General features: G+C 35.2%; 1 pseudogene; it reads left to right on the top strand.

The window, feature by feature from the left end:
• The first annotated feature begins 324 nt into the window (after nt 1-324).
• On the top strand, nt 325-23,459 carry LOC131148355 (subtilisin-like protease SBT3.9; annotated as a pseudogene).

Raw genomic sequence — 23,459 nt, 5'->3', positions numbered from 1 at the left:
GGATAGAAGAAGAGATCTTCGCCTTCAAGCTTCCAGCATGGATTTAGGCAAGGTCAGTGGAGGAGAGGAAACTATGGCAGAGTACAGAGGCAGGAGACTGGAGGTCGTGAGGTTCAAGCGGTGTAGAATTTTCCTATCTGTCAGACTCGTGGGAAGAAACACTAGGGAGAGTGTCGAGTGGGAAGAGTTGTTTGCTATCACTGCGGTAGACAAGGCCATTTGGTGCAACACTGCCCTACACGACTAGATACCGCTCCCACTCCCAGACCATATCGGGGAGGCTATCAAGCGCCCCGTGGAGGCCAGCATAGGAATGTAGCTCTAATGAGGGTCTATGCTTTGACGCCTGGGGATGCTGAGATAGCTAGCGATGTGGTGACAGGTATGATTAAGATGTTTTCATTTAAAGTTATTGTGTTGTTTGATTCAAGAGCCATATATTCATTTGTGTCTATAGAGTGTATTAGATTATGTGGTTCGGAAACACAGTTGTTAAACACCGAACTTTTAGTCACTACACCGATAAGGTCTGTAGTAAGGTGTAGCAGAGTGCTCTGAGGCTGTCCAATTGATATTGAGGGGAAAGTCTTACCAGTTGATTTGATAGTATTTGATATGCACGGGTTCGATGTAATTTTTGGTATGGACTGGTTGGCAACCAATTACACGAGCATAGACTGTCGTTTGAAAGAAGTAATTTTCAAACCCTCGGGAAGATCAAAATTTAGGTTTATATGCAATCCCCACCTTAGTTAGTTTCAGCTATTCAGGCGAGGAGATTGCTTCTGAGTAGTTATCAAGGATTCGTGGCTTTTGTGAAGGAAATTTCAGGGAATGAATTGAAGCTCACTAGTACACTAGTAGTAAAGGAGTTTACAGATATTTTTCCAGATCAGTTACCAGGCTTGCTACCTGATCGGAAGGTAGATTTTCCTATTGATCTGCTTCCAAGTACAACGTCGATCTCTAAAGCACCTTACCGAATGATGCCAACAGAATTGGTAGAATTAAAGAATTAGTTGCAAGATTTGGTTGATAAAGGTTTTATACGGCCTAGTGTATCTCCGTGGGGAGCTCCAATATTATTTGTGAAGAATAAAGATGGGTCCATGAGGATGTGTATAGATTTTAGGGAAATTAATAAGGAGACAATCAAGAATAAGTATCTTCTACCCTGTATAGATGATTTATTTGACCAGCTCCAGGGTACATGGGTGTATTCTAATATTAACCTCAGATCAGGCTATCATCAAGTGAAAGTGAAAGCAGAAGACGTCTCGAAGACAACTTTCAGGACCATATATGGGCATTATAAATTCCTCGTTATGTCGTTTGGTCTGACCAATGCTCCTACAATATTCATGGATTTGATGAAAAGAATTTTCCACCAATATTTGGACCAGTTTGTTGTTATTTTTATTGATGATGTACTGGTCTATTTAAGGAGTTATGAGGAACATGAGACGCATTTAAGGCAGGTCTTACAGATGCTCAGAGAAAAGAAGTTGTATGCCAAGTTCAACAAATGTGAATTCTGGCTCGAGAAGGTTGTGTTTTTGGGGTATGTCATCTCAGGGGATGGAATTTCTTTGTATCCTAGTAAAATTGACGCGGTAGTAAATTAGGCTAAATCGAGAAACATCCAGGAAATCAGGAGTTTCTTGGGGCTAGTTGGGTATTATCGACGTTTTGTTAAGGGATTCTCAGCATTATCATGGCCTATGACGCGACTAACTAGGAAGAATGTTAGGTTTGAATAGGACGACAACTATGAGTAGAGTTTTCAGGAATTGAAGCAAAGGTTTGTCACATCACCAGTGTTGATCATCCCGTCAGGGGATGAGGGTTATGTTATCTACAGTGATGCGTCCTTGAAGGGACTTGGTTATGTATTGATGCAGCATGGTAAGGTGGTAGCGTATGCTTCTAGGCAGTTGAAAGAGTATGAAAAGAACTATCCTACCCATGATCTTGAATTGGCTGCAGTAGTATATGCATTAAAGATTTGGAGATATTACCTGTATGGCGAATGGTGCGAAATCTTCTCCGACCATAAAAGTTTAAAGTACTTTTTCACTTAGAAGGAATTGAACATGAGGTAGAGAAGGTGGTTGGATCTTATTAAAGATTTTGATTGTACTATTAGTTACCACCTAGGAAAAGCAAACGTGATAGCTGATGCACTGAGTCGGAAGTCTGTGAGACCAGTGCTGGCAGCTATGGAGATTCAGTATCCAATCATGATGGATCTTGAGAGACTCGACATAAAGCTGGTTGAGGGTGATCCTCAGGTATGTTTTTCCAGTTTAGTGGTGTAGCCTACTCTGTAGGAAAGGATTAAAGCTACTCAGAAGGAGGATCCGGAATTAGAAAAGGTAATGGTCAGAGTACAAAATAGTCAGGGAGAGGAATTTTGTATTGTAGATAATGGAGCTTTACAATTCCGCTCTAGATTATGTGTTCCTACTAATGCTGATATCAGGAAGATCATCTTAGAAGAGACTCACAAATCTTTATACACAGTTCATCCTGACAGCACGAAAATGTATAGGGATTTGCGAGAGTCTTATTGGTGGAGTGGTATGAAGAAGGAGATTGCCGAGCATGTAGCATAATGTTTAATGTGCCAGCAAGTAAAAGCTAAGCATCAGAGGTTGATAGGCCAATTTCAGCCACTTTTTATCCTAGAGTGGAAATGGGATCATATATCTATAGATTTTGTTCTAGGGTTGCCGTACGCATTGCATGGCTAGAATGCCATTTGGGTGATTGTAGATCATTTGACTAAGATGGCCCATTTCCTTCCTATCAATATCAGCTACTCCATTAGCAGACTGGCTGAGATTTATATTTAGGAGATAGTCCATTCTCCTGGTGTGCTAGTGTCTATAGTGTCAGATCGAGACATGCGTTTCACGTCACGATTTTGGAGAAGGTTGCAGGAGGCTTTAGGGTCTCAGTTATCTTTCAGCACTACGTTCCATCCTTATTCAGACGGGCATACTGAGAGGAAAATTTATATATTAGAAGATATGCTTCGAGCGTGCGTGTTGGACTTTGGGGGTAGTTGGACTCAGTTCATGCCACTGATGGAGTTTGCATATAATAACAGTTATCAAGCCAGCATTGGCATGACACTGTTTGAGGCACTTTATGAGGGGAGATGTCGTTCTCCTTTATATTGGGATGAGATGGGTGAGCGGCGTGTTGTGGGGCCAGAGCTAGTGCAACAGACCTATGATAAAGTTTGGCTCATCGGAGACAAAATCAGTGCAGCTCAAAGCCAACAGAAGAGTTATATTGATACCCGCCGCAGGAGATTGGAGTTTGATATTGACACTCATATGTTTTTGAAAATAGCTCCGTTAAAAGGGGTTATGAGATTTGGGAAAAATGGTAAACTTAGCCCTAGGTTCATTGGCCTGTTTGAGATTTTAGAGAAAGTGGGCCGGTTGCCTACGGGTTAGCTTTACCACCTTTGTTATCCAGGATACACGATGTATTCCATGTATCCATGTTGAGGAAATATGTCCCAGATCCTTCTCACGTAATCAATTATGGTGAATTAGAGTTCAGTGATTCACTAGTTTATGAGGAGATATCAGTACAGATTCTGGATAGGAAAGAGCAGGAATTACGTAATAAGAAGATTCATCTAGTGAAAGTCCTGTGGAGAAATCATGCAATAGAAGAAGCATCTTGGGAGCTCGAGGAACAGATAAGGCAGAAATATCCACATTTATTCAGTGAAGTTTAGTTGTAATCAGAAAAGTGTAAGTAATGATTAAATGTTTCTCTTGCAGGTTAGTTAGTATATGTAATAGTTTAGTTAGTGAATAGTATTTTAGTTTTGGGAGAATTTTATTTTATATGTATGTAATCTCCTAGAACTCGGAATGTAACCGCGGTACTCCTTCGCCATAAGTGAGGGTAAGTATTAAAATAAGTCGACTGTTTGTTTCTAGGGGATGATGAATCATATGGATAGTAAATTTCAAGGACCAAATTTTATAAGGAGGGGAGAATGTAGAGATCCGAAGAAATTATAATAATTAAATAATAGGAGGAGGAGAGAAAATAAACTTAATTTGGAATTCAAATAGGGTCTTGTCGATGAACACAACATGTTCGTCGACGAACACGCTTGAGGGGATTGTTGACAGGGACACGTGTCTCGTTGACGAGAAGTTACCGAGAGGCTATTTTCAGCTCTAAATTTCGTCAACGAGGAATGAGCATTCATCGACGAACTTCCTTCGTGGCCTTGTCGACGAAGGGACGTGGCTCTTCGACAAGTACAGGTGTATAAATAGCTTAAACTAGATTTTTCTGTAGAAATTATGCGAAGAATCACTCTCTCTTTCTCTTTCTCTCTCCTATTTGTCCCCTCTCCATTCTTTCTAAGATTCTAGGTCCATTCTTCGTCTAATCGACGATCTGGGGCTGCCACGACACTCCTGGGAAGTTTCTCTCCAGTCTACTGGAGTGGATTGTTGGTGGGACTGACTTGGACTCAATCCCAAATTCAAGGTAAGACTTTTTATTTAGTATTTGCCTTTCCTACAGTTGTAGAAAATATAGTAGTCGAAGAAATACCAAAATTTTGTTCAGGGAGATGTTGCTTTCAGGGTGTTGAATGGGGAACCCTGCGGGTGTAAGACTAGATATTGTAGGGGCTTTTCAGAAATCAGGTAAGGGGATAAACTAAGCTAGGATTTCATGAAAATGTATTTATTATTTTACAACATTTAATTTTAGATAAATATGTATACTGTAGAATTATGTTGAAAATAATGCTATTGATTAGAAATATGGATTTCATGTATAATATCAGAATTAAGATTATTATCTCTTTTGTGTGGCATGAGTAATATTTACCATGGAAATTATGATAAGGAAATATTATGTTTACAAAATAAGTATGCTATTACTACTTTTAGGAAAATGTTAAATGGTACCGGATTTTTTAGACTAAGGAATTTTATATAATATGTCAGCGTAAGGACCGAGGATTCTACATGATATGTCGGCGTAAGGGCCAAACTTTTATATGAAATACCAGCGCAAAGGGTAGAAGGTTTTTATGATATGCAAAACTGGCGTACGAGCCGTGTTTTACAAAATACAAAATGCCAGCGCAAGGGCCGTAAATTTTATATGACATATTATACAAAGATGTACGAAAATATTAACATGACAGATATGATTATGAAATAACCACGTATCATTATTTGGAAATATGTTTTATGTTATCAAAACCTGGTTAGCTTGGTTTAAGCTTGCACGAAGTATGGTACCGTAGCTATTTGATCACGATCATGTTTATGTTAGTGCTACCGCTTGTCGTACGGGGTAGTGGGAGATCGGCAGTCGATGTGGTTTATTGTAGCGCAGGCATCCCTCTGGTGTCTGGAAAAATAAGGGCAGACCCATCATACTTACAGACTTATGTTGATCCAGCATGGTTGGCCAACCATTGTTAACTCCCGCCTTCAGGCTGCACAACCTAGTCATGTGGGGGTAAGACACAACACCAGCCAACTATCCATCTAGGGTGTTTTCTATGTACAATTATATGAGATGATTTATACGTATAGAAATTTAGTATGTTATACCATGTTATGATTAAATATATTTTCCGAGATATGATACAAATAGTTTTATCAAGTGTGATTTTTGTACTGTTATATGTATGACACGAAAATAATCATATTGTCACACACTGGTATTAGTTTATTTCCCTTACTAAGAGGCGTCTCATCCCAGTTATATAAATATTTCAGGAGCCCCAAATAAGAGAGCAGATAAAGCTCCGCAGTGCTGGAGTTCGATTGTTCTACCCTATCTGAAGGGTAAGTCTTTTGCTAGGGTTAGAAGGATTTTTAAGTGGCGACCCTAGTACTCTTTTGGGTGTTTTGTGTTGTGTGTATTCATATGACGGTTGTAGTAACTTTGGTATTGTGTTAATTGGTAATTTGATATGTATATGATTTTACGTTTCCCCCTACTTAGGTATTAGTATTGTATACCAGGTATACTCCTAGCACCCTTGGGTCCAGGTGGATTATGATTTATCAGGTTGATTATGATTTGTCAGGATTATATATGGGATATTATTATGAAAAAAAAATATAAGATAAGCAGGTCGTTACATAGGGTCTTTCTATGTATTCACAATCCCAATCAAATATTTAAACGATAAACATAAACATACAGGTGTAAAAAGTAAATTGCGGAAAATAAAATCAACACTAGATATATTATCGGGGTTCGACCAACTGTGCCTATGTTCCCGCCTTGGCTCACCAGCATAAAAATTCCACTACGGCTCACTTAACGGGTGGATTAGGTCAATTAGCAGGGCTGACCTCAACCTACACATTACTAGGATGGTGCACTTAGCTTTCCTAACTGGATCTAAACCAATTTGAGACTATTCCATAGGGCTAGTCTCCCTCTTCAGGCCCACGCTTGGAATACAACAAATGTATATGAACTTTTGTATACACATAAATATGCTTATTCACAAGTATATATGTACCACAATATAGCTCAAATAATAACGCAAACACAAATGATAGAAAATATGCTCAGTGCTTAATAATGTGTGCTAAACACTCAATAAAATATAAATAAGCAATCAGGATCTAGAGTGTATATCTAAGCAAGTTTTGAAACACAGTATTGAATATCACAATATCAGTTTAGGGTTTCAAAAGATGCTAGCAAGATGATTCAAATAAGCTCAATAATATGTTCTTAATAATCTTAGCACAAGAGATGTTTGAATGCAAACTTGAAAACAATTTTTGCACACAAAAATACGGGCTAAGGTAACTTACAATAACAATGCAAGAACCATAAGCCTCTAAGCCTTCCCACACAAGATCTATTAAATAAAATCAGTGGGAGAATTTTAAGCTTTACTCTCAATAATAAAATCAATCATAAGCACAACAAATGAGAGTTTTAAGCTAACGAGAATAAAGCACAAAACTCTAAGCACACTCACAACTCTTGGATAGTAAAAAAAAAAAAATGAATCTTTTGAGTGTATGGGAGTAGTATAGGCTAAAATAGAATTTTGGAATTTTGAGAGAATTTAGCCTTAATGATTTTTGCTAATCCTTACTAATTTTTGCAAATGAGCTAGTATGTATAGGCAAGGGGCAAATTATGACTGTTGGGGACATATAGGGTATTATTAATTTTGTTTGAAAACCAATTAAGAAAATTAGCCCTGTTTACCCCTCTTTAATCTCGGTAAAAATAAAAACAATCCGAGAGTTTCGAGTGCCCGAACAGACACAGTGCAAAAATGTTCTTTTATGGTTAGGGCGTTTGAATAATAGTTCGGTTTGCTGAACCGAGACGATTTTCCAAAAGACTGCATTTTGGGTGCCCGAGGGTGAAATGAACGTAATGTTCGGGCGCCCGGGTTGGTGAAAAGAGACTTGACACAGGTTCGGTCGATCGTGGAAGATGTGTTCATTTTGATTCGATTTGCCGAACATAGGTCAACTTATTGACCGGTCTATGGTTCGGTCGACCAAGGCATTTAGAATTGCTAGGTTCGGTCGCCTGACCACTCACAAAATTTGGCCCTTTCAGTCTAATTATACTCTAGTTAATTCCCTTGATAAATTATGTGATATTGGTGACTTAGTGCACTATGTGCAGGAACCTAAAGTCCAACTAAGGTCGTTTTGAGCATACCTACCTATCATGCATAATGCAACTTATTACAAGCCATAATGAGGTACAGTCCATAATTAAATTACATCCCAAAATGAAGAAAATGAAAATAACTACAATTACAACACAATTTCTTCAATCATGATATGACTTTCTGTTCGAATACACGCATAAAGTGAACTTGCATGCAAGTCTCAATACAAACATTAGTACCAAATGTATTTGTCATTGTCAAAATCGGAATATGACCAACTAGGTCAACAATATGAAGTAAGACCTTGCATATAGTGAATAATGTAGTTACTTTTATACTTTTTCAATGTGAAAAATAAAAAAATAAAATAATTCTAATAAATTACCAACTATTTTGTTTTTGAATTTTATTTTCCACCATTTAGGAAAGAAAAGGAGGCTATTTATAGGATTTTTTTTTTTTTTTAAGGCAACTGAAGCAAATTAAGGCCAAAATTACATAGCCAATACAGAGAAAAATATTAGGACTTAGAAGGGAGAGGGAGGTCTGCCCCTACTAGTGCCTCCTGATGTGGATATTGCAAATGCTAACGTGTACAATGCAGGCGCCTTTATTTACGCACACATTATATAGCCATGTGTTGTGTAGGAGTATGAGCACTGATGCCACAGCGACTTACATGCGTGTGCCTACTGCCTAGGAGAGAATTTTCCTTGGGTAAAATGGGACATGGAAAATCAGTTTAACTTCTTTTAAGAATCGTGATTGATTGCCCTTTCTAAGGAGAAGTTTATGCAGACATCAGAACATGATTGGAATTGGTAAAAAGGGTTTTTAGATCTAGTTATGATGAAGAAACATATTTTAAGCTGGCGAATAAGCTGAAATGAAAAACTATAAAAAACTTCAGTCATGGGAAATTGTGCTCAAACGATGGGCATGCTGCTGTCTCCCCAACATGTCTATATATATATATGAGATTGCTTGAATTCTACAAGCATACATTAGAATATATGAAGCCAATGGCCTCGCTGGAAATAGTGTGCATTGTTTTTCTGCTTCTTGCCTGGGAACAATGCTCCTTTTCAGCTCAAGCAAGCTATGTGAGTTACGTACATGGGTTTATAATAGCTTTGCATTACGTGTGTGTGTGTGTGTGTGTGTGTGTGTTTTTTTTTTTTTTTCCTCAATTGTGGGCTTATATCGTGTATATGGGAGCCGCAATGGACAATACGCCCCAAATGACTGAAGATTCACACCATGAGATTCTGGTCAATGCACTTGGAAGGTTTCATCTTTTAACTCCCTCTGAACAAGTATCAAGAATTGCTTGCACTACTAGTATACCAAAACTGCAATACTATTTATTCCAATCTAACCGTTCCAGGTGTGTTCTCTCTGAACGGTCAAGATCGCACCACTTCAGCGATTCCTGTCTCAGCCACCGCCCCCCATTCAAATGTTGCCACGTGTGTGGTGACGTCAAGCTAGTGTCACTTGACATGTGTCCTTTGAAGTTTTAAAAAAATAGAAAATAAATTTGAGCCGCTCTTGTTTTGTTGTATGTTAGCACAGATGGCTGACACGTGGTGACGTCAAGCTAGTGTCATACGTAATAAATCGATTTATCACTATTACAATAATAAATGATAAATTACTTCCCGATTTATCATTTTTTAAAAAATTATATTAAAAGAATTTATTGCATAATAAATTAAAATTTTGAACTTTATTTAAAATAGGGAAAAAAGGCAAGCAAGAGGAGATAAAGATGTTATAAAAATCAAATGTTAATATAGATTGGTGAAATTTTTCTAAAATATTATGGCAAATCGATGTATATTTGCCGAATCTCACATGAAAATTTTGAAAATTTTATAATCTCAAGTGGTTTGTCCATGCCAAATCTCAAAAGGGCTAGTCTCTTTTGCTTTTAAAATTAATATTTATTGATGAAAGTATTATTTTGAGAAGAAATTACCTTTTTAGTATATGCATTTTAATGAGTCTGAAATTTTAAACTAATTTTTTGAATAAACTTTGAACTTGCATATTCTCTAAAAAAGAATAATGTGGATGTATGAATAAACTCATTAGCGCGCTTCATAAAAATTCTCATTTTATTTCAAAATTAAACAACTTTTCACATAATCTGAGGGATCGTTTCACTCTTAAAAGTTATGAAAAAAATAAATAAAAAATAAAAAATTCTAGGAAATTAAAAATTAAAAATTCAATTAATTCAATTAATATTTTTAAAACAAGACAAATTAAAAAGATAAATTGAATGCATGTTCTTTTTTGTATCCAATAAAAATTAAAATCGTAATTAAAAACAATTAAAAAAATAAAAATAAAATATCATAATAAAAATAAAACTTAATTTAAATAATTTAATTAATTATTATTTTTAAAAAACTTGATTTTTAGTGCTAGGGTAAAAATCCTATAATATATAACAATTAATGTACAATAAAAATAGTTGCTGAATAACCAGTTACTTTTTAAAAAATATATTAATAATAAGTATTTTTCTTAATTGATATTGATATTGATAAAAAATCTTATATTGAATAAATATTAAAGTAATTTTTTTTGTTGTGTCCATATATATATATATATATATATATATATTAATTTCAGGTACAATTAAAATTGGTAATTTAAATAAAGTTCAAATTTTCAATTTATTATGTAATAAATTTTTTTAATATACTTTAAAAAAAAATGATAAATCAGGAAGTAAATTTATCATAGATTTATTACATATAAGAATTTATTTCCTGATTTATTATTTTTTAAAAAAATATATTAAAATAATTTATTTCCCGATTTATTACGTATAATAATTTATTTCCCGATTTATCATTTTTTTAAAAAAATATATTAAATAATATTTTTTTGTGGGAATGACATGTAGCAAATCTCGCTACTCCAAGTAGCGAGATTACGTCAGAGTTATTCCGGGAAATATTTTTCCCAGAAAGGGTATTATTTAATATATTTAAAAAAAGGGATAAAAAGGGAAAAAAACTCCCTTTTCTCGCCTCTGCCTCCCCAAGTCGCCCCGGTTTGACTTTGGTCAACTCTAGTTGACGCATTGACCTCGTTCAAACCAATTTGACCCCTCTGAACCGCCAATTTTTTAATTTTATTATTTATTTTAATAAATTCATTTTTTAATTAAAAAAATGGAGAAATTTTGATTAAAAAATCAGAGAAAATTAAATGAAAGTTCCTTGAGCCATTTTTGACTTAGGAGACAAAATTTTTAAAATTAAAAAAATAAATAAAAATGAGGAAAATTCTTTAAAAATTGTAGAAAAATTTTTTAAAAATAGAAAAAAATATATAAAAAAAATTTGGGACCATTCTTATTCAATTTTGATCAATTTCAATGATTTTTCTTATGTGGTTTGTTTATGTGTGTCCCATTTGTCGCGTGAATGCATGTTTTGCCTTTTCTTTTATGTGCACACGTAGGCGCATGCATGTGTGCATGTGTGCACTTCCCCTATGAGGAAAATTAAAAATAAAGATTTTGATCTTAAATTGTCTCCTGAGGGGCGGAGATTCTAACCTTATCACTTTATCTTTAGTGATTCTTTGAGAATATTTGGATTATGGTGCACACCTTGCATATATATATTATGTTGTGATTTTAATTGCATGTTGTGAATATGTTTAGTGTTTTTCATTACCATTGCTTGTCTTGTTGTAATATTAATTGACCGAAAAACCTTAATGAATTTTCTATTAAAGCTCAAGGGCTATGTCTTTGCATGCCTTTGAGGTTTGAAGGTAGGAAATCTTTGTTTCATATAAGTCTTATTGAAAATGAGCACCTTTTAAAAGAAACAAAGGAAAATCTTGAATAAATAATCCTTAAAAGTAAAGCTGAAAGTTGTATCCTTAGCATGCTATTAAAGTCTTGAGGTGAAAATAGTTTCTTTCTTTTGCAGGACTATTCAATATTTAAAGGCCAAATAAATTTAATAAATAGAGGAATGGAAGTCTTGATAGGTCAATTTTGAATGTAATCTTAGGCTAATCAGGTACCATCTGTTGGACTAGTGTGAAGAGGTGCTAATACCTTCCCTTTGCATAACTGTACTTCCGAATCCAAACCTAGTGATGCAGACGGACTTAAGTGACTAATGAACTAGTAGTATATTAAATAGGTGTTCTAATTGCACCTAAAATAAATAGGTTAGTAACAACTTCATTACTTTAAAAGTAACTCATTATCAGTCTATATAGTACACTAGGTTTTATATCACGTAGTATCGAATTCGTGACTCGGTCAAAGCATTTCAGAATCTTGAACCCACTCGTTGCATGGGATCGACTCTCCAAGCAATAGCAACATTAGTTATTGAAGATCTTAATTACTAAATCCTAATTGAGCAGATGGATCCCTCTCTTGAATTTCGAGGAGATCAAATAAAAGCCCTAACAATTTGGTCTACAAAATTAAAAATAAATGAAGGAGCCAATAGATTTGCATAACATAAAGAGGCATAGCAGAAATAAATTGAGTCAACAACAATCTACCTATAAGATTCAACAACTTTGATTTCCAAGAGGCCAACTTAAATGGCAGATCACAAAACATCTTAATACAAATCTAGCTTAATCTTAAAATTTTGAAGGGGCTTAGTTACAAATAGATTTTGATACAAAGTTACCAATTGCTAGATCAAGTGTGCATCTTATTGTGATAATAATTCTAGATTCTATATATAAAGAATAAGTCATCACAGACAGCTAGATGATATTTTCATGTTTCTAGCTTTCGTGCATAAGCCATTTGGGATCAATCAAGCTTTGTTCAAGTCTATAAATTTTTGTAGTGATTGTAATTCTTGAAAGCAACAGCATAAATAATAAAAAAATTTATAAATTTTATCCAAACAAGTTATTGATGAAAAGAAAGTAATCCTTTGATTTTTTTATTTGATAGTGAAAGAAGTGCGAGAGAATCAATCCTGTACCATTACAAGTATGCATTTTTGGGGTTTGCTGCCATTTTAACAGAATCTCAAGCGAAGTACATTGCAGGTGCTCTAAATTTTGGTGCCACAACTATAAATAATTCTTTTTAAACCTATACATTTGTATGTTTTGGAAACCCGGTGCGTAATCCAAAAAAAAAAATAATGCAGGTTCTCCTGGAGTTGTTCGTGTATTTCCTAATAGAATTCATTCTTTGCACGTGACTAGAAGTTGGAACTTTTTACAAGTAAAGTCCCAAGTAGTTGATGGAATACTGCCACAATGGTTCAAGGATAATTATTGGCATCATGGATAGTGGTTAGTACTAAAAATGATGCATGTGCAATGTATGATGATGATGATTTGACAACTATGAATGGTAAATGTTATTTTGTAGGAATATGGCCCGAGTCCGAAAGCTTTAAAGATGAGAACATGGGATTTATCCCATCCCATTGGAAAGGGACATGCCAAGAAGGAGAGGGATTCAATGCCTCGAATTGTAATAAGTTAATTTATCACATTTTCTCCTTTACTCGCCTTCTTTCCTTTAGTCTTGACTATTTTAATTTGTAACCCCGTTACTTGAAAAATATCTTGCAAATTGTTGCTGAATGCACCAAGATTGCTCTTAAAGGCTTCTCATATGTATTCAACTGTCAAAAACTATGAGCTCCTCCTTATGTTCATCATTTTTCTTTCTTGCTATGGAATCCACTAATATCATGTTAAGGACCCCATCTGTAGAAAAATTATTGGTGCACGCTGGTATAGTAAAGGATATGAAGCTAAGAATGGAAAGTTAAACACAAGTGATGGAGGAGAATTTATATCTGCTCGAGATGCCGCAGGCCATGGCAGCCATCTAGCTTCAATTGCGGCTGGCGCTCCTGTGCATGACGCAAGTTTTATAGGGCTCGCTCAAGGAATAGCAAGAGGAGGTGCCCCATTAGCTTGTTTAGCTATCTACAAAGCTTGTTGGTATCCTGCCGGTATTTGCACCGCAACAGATGTCCTTTCTGCATTTGATGATGCTATTCATGATGGAGTGGAAGTGCTTTCAGTATCAATTGGTCCTTCACCCCCATATCTTGCATTATTTGAGGATCCTTGTTAAATTTGACAAGATGAAAACTGATGCCGGAGATATCAGTACAATGAAAGATGCTGGAAATATCAGTGCAGAGAAAGGCAAAAATGTGATACAAGAACAGAATATCAGTGATGAATTTTTGCTAATACGTGGCTTGAGGAGATGAGGCTGTGATATAATCCTTGTAACCATGGGTAGCTGTAAATTAATCTTGTAACTATTTTTCCCTCCAAAAGGAATGGGAATCTGTTTTGTTTTCTGTTTTATTTTTACCAGCTAGTGTATATAATATGCTGGTATGAATTTCAGAAAATACGATTGTAGTTTTTCTGGTTCACTTCTTGGTTTTCTTCTTGATTGTAATTTCTAGTTCTCTTCTTGATACATTCAATAAAATCAGAAAGAGTATTCAGTTTTTACATGGTATCAGAGAATCGATTCAGAGCTTGGGCTAGCTTAGAATCAATGATTTCCTAACTAATTTTCTTTTCATTTTTCTGCTTGTATTTTCAATCAAGTTCTGGAGCATCATTCATGGCATCCTCCGAATCAAATGATCCAACAAATTGTATTACTCCATCGACCACTGAGACCAGTTCTTCAAATCTGTATTTTCTCAATTCAAATGAAAATCCAGGTAATATCTTGGTTACACAACCACTGCTTGGAATGAAGAATTATCACTCTTGGTCAAGGGTTATGATATTAGCTCTCACTGCAAAAAGGAAGATAGGTTTCATTAATGGCAAAATTGCGGAGCCAAGTCCAGAATCTCCTTTTTATGAAGATTGGTTAAGCTGCAACACAATGGTGATTTCATGGATGATCAATTCCATGCATGTTGATGTCTCGAGTAGCATAATGTACTGCCAAACTGCCAGAGAAATCTGGCTTGAATTACAAAAACTTTTTTCACAGGGTAGTGGTCCCAAGATTTACAATCTTCAGAAGGAGATTTCTGCTATTTCTCAAAACCAGATGATAGTTACTGAGTATTATACAAGATTCAAGAAACTATGGGATCAGCTGCTAAATTTAGAGCCATTACCAGAGTGTACATGTGGAGCCATCAAAGCTTTAAATGTTTCTCACAACAAGACTTATGCTATGAGATTTTTGATGGGTTTGAATGAGAATTTTGAGAATAGAAGGACTCAAATTCTAATGCAAGAGCCTTTTCCTTCGATTAGCAAAATTTATGCTTTGGTTCTTCAAGAAGAGTCTCACAAGAATGTAGTACATGGAAGATTTTACACTGCAAAGCCTGATTCAGTGGCAATGTATGTAAATTTGAAGGGAAGTAACTATGGTAATTCTACTTGGAACAAAGGAAATAATAAAAGAGAGAGACTTTTATGCACTCACTGCAATATGCTTGGACATACAATTAATAAATGTTACAAGTTACATGGTTATCCTCCAGGATATAAACCGAAAGGAAGACCAAGTGCTAATCAGGTTATCTACAATTCTGGAACAGCACCTGAGAATGTTTCGATTCAATGTCCTATTTCTAAAACTCAGTGTGAGAAATTATTGACATTCCTCAATGCTGGATGTAATTCTGGTAAAAATCATCTTGCAGCCAATGTGAGTACTAGTAATGGATTGACTAGTTTGGTTTCTGGAGGTACTGATATGTGTTCTTCGGCTGGTGTTACTGCTACTGTTGATGTGTCAGCCATTACATCTTATCCTCAAACTCTTGACAATTATATTGAAACCATGTCTGGTATTGTTTCTAATTTTTCCTTCAGTCCAAATTTATCTCATTCCATTTTTTCAGCCAAACTGGTTAATAGAACCTGTTTTGAATCTGCTAAGTGGGTTCTAGACACAGGTGCTACTGATCATATGGTACATTTTGTGTCTTGTTTCAGCACTATAATTGCTACATTGAATTCTCATGTGAATTTGCCAAACGGTGAGGTAGCCTTAGTCACACATGTTGGGAATGTTAAAATTAATGAAAACCTCACCTTATATAATGTTCTTTGTGTTCCATCATTCAGTTTTAATCTCATATCAGTTAGTCAACTTGCTAAATCTATTCAGTGTTGCCTTATTTTCTTTGGTAACTTGTGTTTCATCCAAGACCTTGCTCATTGGAGCACACTTGGTCAGGGTAAAGAGAGTAATGGTCTATACCTACTGGAAGATAGCAAGTCAGTTTCTTCTTCTGTTTCAGCTGTTTCTTCTGCTACTAATAAAATTCAGCCACATATATGGCATTTGAGGTTGGGGCATCCATCAAATGCTAAGTTGAATTTACTCAAGTCAAATAATGTACAGATTGGTGATTCAAATGAAGATTTCTTTTGTGATGTTTGTCCTCTTGCCAAACAGAAAAGATTACCATTTAATGAAAGTTTACATATTTCCAAGAACTGTTTTGATTTAATTCATTGCGATTTGTGGGGTCCATTTTCTGTATCCACCATTGACTCTTGCAGATATTTTCTCACTATAGTGGATGATTGCTCTAGATGTACATGGGTTTATTTGTTGAAACACAAATCACAAACTCAGTCCATATTAGAACAATTCTGTACTATGGTTGAAACTCAATTTTCTAGGAAAGTAAAAATTATTAGAACTGATCATGGAACTGAATTTATCATGAGTGATTTTTTTTGCTAAAAAAGGAATTTTACATCATTTAAGCTGTGTTGAAACCCCTTAGCAAAATGCAATTGTAGAAAGGAAACATCAACATATTTTAAATGTAGCAAGGTCACTCATGTTTCATTCTCATTTACCTTTACATCTTTGGGGACATTGTGTGTTAACTGCTGTATATCTGATTAATAGAATTCCTAGTGCGCCTCTTTCTCACAAAACTCCTTATGAGATTCTTTATGGCAGCTTCCTTCCTATGATCATTTAAAAATTTTTGGTTGTCTTTGTTATGCATCTACTCTTGCACATAATAGATCCAAATTTGCAGTAAGAGCAAGGAGGTGTGTCTTTCTAGGTTATCCTTTTGGCATTAAAGGTTACAAGGTTTTAGACTTATGTACAAATGCAGTTTTCATATCTAGAAATGTGGTTTTTTATGAACACATATTTCCTTTTGTTGATGGCAAAGCCCAAATTTCAGATCCATTTACTTCAATTCCTGAAGTTGATGACCTTGCATCTTCCAGCTCAGGTAATAGATTTTTTGTCACTCCTCTTAATATACAAGATGAGTTTATTGCTTGTTCAGAGTTTGTTCATGATCCTATTTCAGTTCAGGTTTCTCCTCTCCATTAAAATTCATTTCCGACAATTTCTAATCCTACTATTCCTACAGTTCCTATTTCAGTCACATCAGAATCTACTTCTCCATCAGTTCATGAATTACCATCAGCACCTCTCAGAAGATCATCTCGACAATCCACTAAACCAGTTTACTTACAGGATTATGCTTGTGCTACTACTCATGCTATTTCTCATCCTTCTGGTGCACCTTATGATGTGGCTGATGGGCTCATTTATTCACATCTGGAGCCTTGTTATCAGTTATATTTGTTGACAGTTAGCACATCACCTCAAGAGCCACAAGCATTCTTTCAAGCTATTAAAGATCCTCTTTGGAGAGTTGCAATGGACAAAGAAATTCAAGCTCTTGAACATAATCATACTTGGGAGTTGACAACTTTACCTCCTGGTAAAACTCCTATTGGGTGTAAGTGGGTGTATAAAATTAAATTGAATGCTGATGGAACAGTGGACAGATATAAGGCAAGACTTGTGGCTAAGGGGTACACACAAAGGGAAGGCATTGATTTTCTTGAGACATTCTCCCCTGTTGCTAAAACAGTCACTGTTCGAGTTCTTCTTGCTTTGGCGGCTGCTAGATGTTGGCCTATTCACCAATTAGACATTAATAATGCATTTTTACATGGAGATTTAAATGAAGAAGTGTACATGTCATTGCCTCCTGGTTTTCATAGCAAGGGGGGGACTTCAGTTGTTTCTTCTTCCTCACATTCAGCTCCTCTTGTTGTTTGTAAGCTACTTAAATCTCTTTATGGTTTGAGACAAGCTTCAAGGCAATGGTATACGAAACTATCAAATATTATTCAGCAACTTGGTTTTGTGCAGTCTACTGCTGATAATTCTCTCTTTATTCATGCTAAAGGTTCTTTGTTCACAGCTTTATTGGTCTATATGGATGATATGGTAATCACAGGAAATGATCCCACTTGTGTAGCAACTTTGAAATCTGTTCTGGATGATAAATTTGGAATAAAGGATCTTGGTTCACTTAAGTTCTTCTTAGGACTTGAAATTGCTCGAAGCAAGAAGGGAGTAAGCTTAAACCAAAGAAAGTTTGCTTTAGAAATTTTAAAAGAAACAGGCATGATGGGTTGTAAGCCTGCCAAATCTCCAATGGAACAACAATTGAAGCTATCAAAGGACAGTGGTGAGCTTCTATCAGATTCAAGCAAGTATAGAAGGCTCATAGGTAAATTGATGTATTTGACACTCAGTAGACTTGATATCACATATGCCGTGAGCAGGTTAAGTCAGTTTTTAGCTATGCCAAGAGTTCCTCATATGCAAGCTGCAACAAGAGTCTTGCAATATATTAAAGGAACACCTGGACAAGGGATTTTTTTTCCTAGTGATTCAGATTTACAATTAAAAGCATATTGTGATGCTGATTGGGCAGGATGTCCAGATACAAGAAGATCTCTTACTGGATATTGTGTTTTTCTTGGAAATGCCTTGATATCATGGAGATCAAAGAAACAATCAATGGTGTCAAGATCTTCAGCTGAAGCTGAATATAGATCCATGGCAAGCACTACTTGTGAAGTAACCTGGATTTTATTTTTATTAAAAGATTTGCAAGTGAAGCATAAGAAATCAGTTTTACTTTACTATGATAACCAGGCAGCATTGCACATTGCTGCAAATCCAGTGTTTCATGAGAGATCAAAGCACATAGAAGCAGATTGTCACATTGTTAGAAACAGAGTTTTAGATGGTACAATCAAAACCTTTATGTTGCATCCAAGAATCAAATAGTAGATATTTTTACTAAAGCACTTGGTGTAGATAACTATGTTGGAATGGTTAAGAAGCTGGGATTAATTAATATTTTTACTCATCAAATTGAATATCCAGAATATATCATGGATGATCCAGCAAGAAGAGCCTTGCTCTTGAGGGGGGTTGTTAAATTTGACAAGATGAAAACTGATGCTGGAGATATCAGTACAATGAAAGATGCTGGAAATATCAGTGCAGAGAAAGGAAAAAATGTGATACAAGAACAGAATATTAGTGATGAATTTTTGCTAATACGTGGCTTGAGGAGATGAGGTTGTGATATAATCCTTGTAACCATGGGTAGCTGTAAATTAATCTTGTAACTATTTTTCCCTCCAAAAGGAATGGGAATCTGTTTTGTTTTCTGTTTTATTTTTACCAGCTAGTGTATATAATATGCTGGTATGAATTTCAGAAAATACGATTGTAGTTTTTCTGGTTCACTTCTTGGTTTTCTTCTTGATTGTAATTTCTAGTTCGCTTCTTGATACATTCAATAAAATCAAAAAGAGTATTCAGTTTTTACAATCCTATTTCCATAGGTTCCTTCCATGCCATGGCTAATGGAATTTCTGTAGTATGCTCTGGTGGGAACTTGGGTCCTGATCCTGAAACAGTACTAAATAATTTTCCATGGATCACAACGGTTGCTGCAAGCACCATCGACAGAGCTTTTCCTTCTCGAGATACCTTAGCAAACAACAAAACCATTGTGGTACTACTTTTCCTTTGAGCAATAAAAACTTGAGTTAGGTTTATATTGTCAAGAAAGTATAATATGTGACAAAACACTAGATTTAACTACTAATTGCAATAAAACAATAGGAGTATAGAACAAAGAACAAAAGCATGAGAAGAATTCATGTATATTTTACGTATTATATAATTGTTGGGAGAATTTGTTTGCATTAGTTTATTTATTAGAATAATATAAATATATAAATATATATATATATATATATATATATTTAAAAAGCTATACAATCTAAGAATATTTAAACATATAATTGAATAAAAAATATATGTAACATTTAGGATCCTTTAAGTCAAATTGAAACTATCGAATTTAAACTAAATCCATTGAGTTCTGCATCAATTTTTAGCCCTACAATTTTTTAACTTTTATTTTTAATTGAAAAAGAATCTCATCGTATCTCCACTATTGATTACAACAGATTAGAACAAGCTGCAAACAATAGGCTAATCGCTTAGCTCATTGACTAATTCATCGAACTTGGTTAAATTTATGCTATTTTAAGCATTTAAAAATGTTTTTGATCATTGAAATTTTTTAAAGAAAAAAATTACAAATTAAGTATTTAATCCTCGCGTCATTGTCCCTCCTTCTCAACTCTACCTCCAAAATGTTGCTCTCCTGAAAAAGAGAGAGCCAAGAGATTTTTATTTGTGTTCTCAAATCCAAGAGACCTTTTTACTTTCATTGGGAACATTATAGCTCAAGTAAACATCTAATGACTCTGCTTGTGATTGAAGTTCAATTCAATTTTAGAATTCATGCCGTTCTCAGTTTTCTAAGATGTCTATCGATTTTTGAGCTCATCAAGTTTAAGATTAGTGTCTAAATAATTTCATAACAAATTTTATTCTAAGGTTACATGCGACTGTAACATACTATCGACAAAATTTGGATAAACATACCATTTTTCGATTTTTTAATTCTTGGAATTAATCTTCTTGTTTTTTTTTTTTTATATATATATAGGGCCAAGCTTTATATCCATGGAATGATATGGAGGAATTCCATCCTATTGTATATGGAAGAGAAATCGCATCTGTTTTTGCAAATAGAAATGATGCACAGTAATACATCACTGCATTTTCTTATTTTCAACATGCAATGTTATATGAACCCTAATTCCATCATTTGAGAAATATGCATCCGAATTTCTATTATATATTTAACAGAAGTTGCCAATGGGGGACGCTAAATGCCACATTAGCAAGGGGAAAGGTGGTCCTCTGTATGCAACCAAATTCTCGAAATTTATTACCCTTCGCTGCATACAGATCAGTGCTTAGAGCTAATGCAGCTGGTCTCATACTTGTTCAAACTCCAAGAAAAGAAGTTTTTCCATTGATAGAAATCCCCGCTATTCGGGTGGACTTACAAGTAGGAACATCTCTGCTTCAATACATGGAGACAACTAGGTAATCTTATCAACACAACACCATCTCATTTAGCTTTTTTATTTGATTTCAATAGTATCTTTTACTAAGTTTGGTTGCATGAAATCATAGGGAAATTTTCGAATCTAGAATGTAATTGACTAATTTGCGACAATTAAAATTGGCGCTTCAATCTATTATACCCGTTATCTAAAATAAACAAACAAATAAATCTAAAAACGCCCAAGCAGTTGGCTGATTATTAATTTGCACAAAAAATGGGATTGGCTTGTGATTAGGGCTTTCCTAATTCAGCCTTTCAATTTAAAACACTAAAAACCTAAATTTATTTGAAATGGGGATGAGCTGCTACATTGTGTTTGTATCGGCTTAGTTAGGAGTTGCAAAGATCCCTAAAAAGATACTTCCCTTAGTCTCTATACCCTTGAGTTTCATTCTAGCCAAGGTAAATTGGGTTTAACTCTGCAAACATGCTAATATTTGGATGAGTGAATGCGGCAATATGTTTGATTACAAATTGATTGAATCAGTCTTAATGTTAAAGGGCCAAATGTATGATCAAATTGTACTAGTTTTATTTAGTTAAGTTCGTGATGGAACGCTGTAGGCATTTGAAATACATGGATTAAATGATTTCTAAATTCTACTGGTTGTGATTGAGATTGGGTAGAGGGGTTTGCAGTATCTTGAAGGTAGGAACTGAGTGGTCTAAAAATCATTTGTTCAACTGTGGAATGAAGCGTCACTTTCAAGTGAATAATCCAGGTTGTTTAGTTTTGCAGAATCACCTGAACTCAAATTCAATTTAGGATCTGAACTGGATCAACCCCAAACTTGAAGCTCAAACCCATTTTTCAAAATTAGATTGACACGAAATCCTAGACTTGAGCCCATGTTACACAACAGGGTTAACCCAAGATGCATTTCACACACGGAGATCCCGTTCTTACTTCTTATATGTATTGCCATGACACATTTTATGTGTGGACATCCCTATACCAATTTGAATATGTGGGCATTTGATTCCTAGCTTGGGAAAATCACCAAAAAAATCATTAAATGACAAAAGCCCCAAATATAATAATTCAAAAACACCCTCGTGTTTAATTATATCCCATTTCCTTCCTAATCTGAAGCTATCTCTCTCTCTCTCTCTCTCATGTTTGTATGATATAAAAATTGTAAGTTATACGTATGCATATGTTGCTATGAGAACACTATTATTCTTTAGCACTAGAAAATGCAATTTCAATATATATATATATAGTAATGGCATAGGTTTCTTAGTTGAGGAATATAATGTCACCCATCTCTTAATGTATTGTCTATACTTCAGGGATCCTAAAGTCAAGATTAGTTCCACAAAGACAACTGTGGGGCAACAAATTTCCCCAGAAGTTGCATATTTCTCTAGTCGAGGACCTAGTTCCATCACTCCTACTGTTTTAAAGGTTCCAACATTCTTTTGCCAAAAAAAAAAAATTGGTTCATGTATTAGTAGTCATGACTAATATGTTTGAATGTCTATTTAGCCTGACATTGCAGCACCTGGAGTTAATATTTTGGCTGCTTGGTCCCCTGTATACTTCCCACATGTTGATTACTACATTCGGTCGGGAACTTCCATGGCTGCTCCCCACATATCAAGCATTGTTGCTCTATTAAAAGCTATTTATCCTAATTGGAGCCCTGCTGCAGTCAAGTCTGCAATGGTCAAAACAGGTAAAAAAAAAATTGAAACAATAACATTTTTTGTAGCCTAGACAATTTGTTGCATATGTAACACCATACAAAATATCATACAAGTGATGATCTCTCACTCTTTTTTTTTTTTTCTCTCAGCCTCATTCAACGATGCATACGGTCAAAGTGCTATATCTGAGGGATTTCCACGTAAGTTGGCTGACCATTTTGACTTCGGGGGTGGATTTGTTCAACCTAACAAAGCCGTAAATCCTGGTCTTATTTATGAAATACAAACATTAGATTATGCCAATTTCCTTTGCTCTATGGGCTATGGCGAATATGAAATCAGCAAGATGATTGGGACAAAAACTTTGTGCAACCAAAAAGCCGACTTCCTCTTAAATCTCAATCTACAATCTATTTCAATTCCAGAGCTAAAGAGTTGCTTAACTGTTTCAAGAGAAGTTACAAATGTGGGTCCAGTATATTCTACCTACATTTCTTGCATTCATGCCCCTCCTGGGATACATGTAAGCGTTGAGCCACCAATTTTGGTGTTCAACATTAAGACAAACAAGCACAAGTTCAACGTAAGATTTTGCTCAAAGCTAAGAGTTCAGGGAAGATATTGCTTTGGAAATTTAGTTTGGACAGATTTTATACATTTAGTGAGGACACCATTAGTGGTTCGACCAGTAATTGAAGACTCTTACGCAGACACGTGAAGCAGCCTACAACAGTTCTTTGTTCAACATTGGTTGCTGGTTGTTGAAATTGTCCCATTAGTAGGTTCATTGTCGCAGTGCCTTTGGTGGGATTTCATTC

The sequence above is a fragment of the Malania oleifera genome, chromosome 2, assembly GCF_029873635.1.
Source record: "Malania oleifera isolate guangnan ecotype guangnan chromosome 2, ASM2987363v1, whole genome shotgun sequence".
In the NCBI taxonomy this organism is placed as follows: domain Eukaryota; kingdom Viridiplantae; phylum Streptophyta; class Magnoliopsida; order Santalales; family Ximeniaceae; genus Malania; species Malania oleifera.
The sequence above is the reverse complement of the archived record's forward strand: the minus strand, read 5'-3'. Positions and strand labels throughout refer to the sequence as shown.